This window comes from Perkinsus marinus, assembly GCF_000006405.1.
Source record: "Perkinsus marinus ATCC 50983 genomic scaffold scf_1104296973762, whole genome shotgun sequence".
NCBI classification, from domain to species: Eukaryota; Perkinsozoa; order Perkinsida; family Perkinsidae; genus Perkinsus; species Perkinsus marinus.
The window spans coordinates 1-1,698 of NW_003201337.1; the positions used below are offsets into that span (position 1 = coordinate 1).

General features: G+C 46.1%; 9 non-coding genes across 9 annotated transcripts; all 9 read right to left on the reverse strand.

Annotated features, from left to right (window-relative positions):
• Window positions 1-136: 136 nt before the first annotated feature.
• Window positions 137-208, reverse strand: Pmar_PMAR013934. Its single transcript has one exon. It is a non-coding gene; the product is annotated as a tRNA-Thr (tRNA).
• A 102-nt stretch (window positions 209-310) lies between these two features.
• On the reverse strand, window positions 311-382 carry Pmar_PMAR013935. Its single transcript has one exon. It is a non-coding gene; the product is annotated as a tRNA-Thr (tRNA).
• A 102-nt stretch (window positions 383-484) lies between these two features.
• Window positions 485-556, reverse strand: Pmar_PMAR013936. Its single transcript has one exon. It is a non-coding gene; the product is annotated as a tRNA-Ser (tRNA).
• Window positions 557-658: 102 nt separating this feature from the next.
• On the reverse strand, window positions 659-730 carry Pmar_PMAR013937. Its single transcript has one exon. It is a non-coding gene; the product is annotated as a tRNA-Thr (tRNA).
• A 102-nt stretch (window positions 731-832) lies between these two features.
• Pmar_PMAR013938 lies at window positions 833-904 on the reverse strand. Its single transcript has one exon. It is a non-coding gene; the product is annotated as a tRNA-Thr (tRNA).
• Window positions 905-1,006: 102 nt separating this feature from the next.
• On the reverse strand, window positions 1,007-1,078 carry Pmar_PMAR013939. Its single transcript has one exon. It is a non-coding gene; the product is annotated as a tRNA-Thr (tRNA).
• Window positions 1,079-1,180: 102 nt separating this feature from the next.
• On the reverse strand, window positions 1,181-1,252 carry Pmar_PMAR013940. The gene has a single exon. It is a non-coding gene; the product is annotated as a tRNA-Ser (tRNA).
• Window positions 1,253-1,354: 102 nt separating this feature from the next.
• Window positions 1,355-1,426, reverse strand: Pmar_PMAR013941. Its single transcript has one exon. It is a non-coding gene; the product is annotated as a tRNA-Thr (tRNA).
• A 102-nt stretch (window positions 1,427-1,528) lies between these two features.
• Window positions 1,529-1,600, reverse strand: Pmar_PMAR013942. The gene has a single exon. It is a non-coding gene; the product is annotated as a tRNA-Ile (tRNA).
• Between the last annotated feature and the right edge of the window lie 98 nt (window positions 1,601-1,698).

The window sequence follows — 1,698 nt, forward strand, 5'->3', positions numbered from 1 at the left end:
CAGAGCAGACGCTCTGCCACTAAGCTAAAGTGGCGCACAAAATAACTGCATAAGTCAATAATCTTCCTGTATCCTTTGCGGAGTGAGCAAACCTGCTCCTGCTTCTCATACCCGACTAGAGCCTAATGCTGCTGTAAGCCACTTGCGAGGATTAAACTGACGACCTTCTGCTTACGAAGCAGACGCTCTACCACTAAGCTAAAGTGGCGCACAGATTAAGTATATGAATCAATAATTTTCCTGTCCCGTTCACAAAATGGGCCATCCTGCTCCTGGTTCTCGTACCAGACCAGAAATTTATGGTGCTATAAGCCACTTGTCAGGATTGGACTGACGACCTTCTGCTTACAAAGCAGACGCTCTGCCACTAAGCTAAAGTGGCGCACAAAATAACTGCATAAATCAATAATCTTCCTGTATCCTTTGCGGAGTGAGCAAACCTGCTCCCGCTTCTCGTACCAGACCAGATATTTATGGTGTTATAAGCCACTTACCAGGATCGAACTGACGACCTTCTGCATTCAAAGCAGACGTTCTGCCACTAAGCTAAAGTGATACACCAAATAATTGCATAAATCAATAATCTTCCTGTATCCTTTGCGGAGTGAGCAAACCTACTCCTGCTCCTCATACCCGACTAGAGCCTAATGCTGCTGTAAGCCACTTGCCAGGATTGAACTGACGACCGTCTGCTTACGAAGCAGACGCTCTACAACTAAGCTAAAGTGGCACACACACTAACTATATGAATCAATAATTTTCCTGTCCCCTTCACAGAATGGGCCATCCTGCTCCTGCTTCTCGTACCAGACCAGGAATTTATGGTGCTATAAGCCACTTGCCAGGATTGGACTGACGACCTTCTGCTCACAGAGCCGACGCTCTGCCACTAAGCTAAAGTGACGCAGAGAATAAGTACATAAATCAATAATCTTTCTGTATCCTTTGCGGAGTGAGCAGACCTGCTCCTGCTTCTCATACCCGACTAGAGCATAATGCAGCTGTAAGCCACTTAACAGGATTGTACTGACGACCTTCTGCTTACGATGCAGACGCTCTACCACTAAGCTAAAGTGACACACCAAATAACTGCATAAATCAATAATTTTCCTGTATCCTTTGCGGAGTGAGCAAACCTGCTCCTGCTTCTCGTACCAGACCAGATATTTATGGTGTTATAAGCCACTTACCAGGATCGAACTGACCACCTTCTGCTTTCAAAGCAGACGTTCTGCCACTAAGCTAAAGTGACACACCAAATAACTGCATAAATCAATAATCTTCCTGTATCCTTTGCGGAGTGAGCAAACCTGCTCCTGCTCCTCATACCCGACTAGAGCCTAATGCTGCTGTAAGCCACTTGCCAGGATTGAACTGACGACCTTCTGCTTACGAAGCAGACGCTCTACCACTAAGCTAAAGTGGCACACACCCTGACTATATGAATCAATAATTTTCCTGTCCCCTTCACAGAATGGGCCATCCTGCTCCTGCTTCTCGTACCAGACCAGAAATTTATGGTGCTATAAGCCACTTGTCAGGATTGGACTGACGACCTTCTGCTCATAGAGCCGACGCTCTGCCACTAAGCTAAAGTGACGCAGAGAATAAGTACATAAATCAATAATCTTTCTGTATCCTTTGCGGAGTGAGCAGACCTGCTCCTGCTTCTCATACCCGACTAGAGCATAATACAGC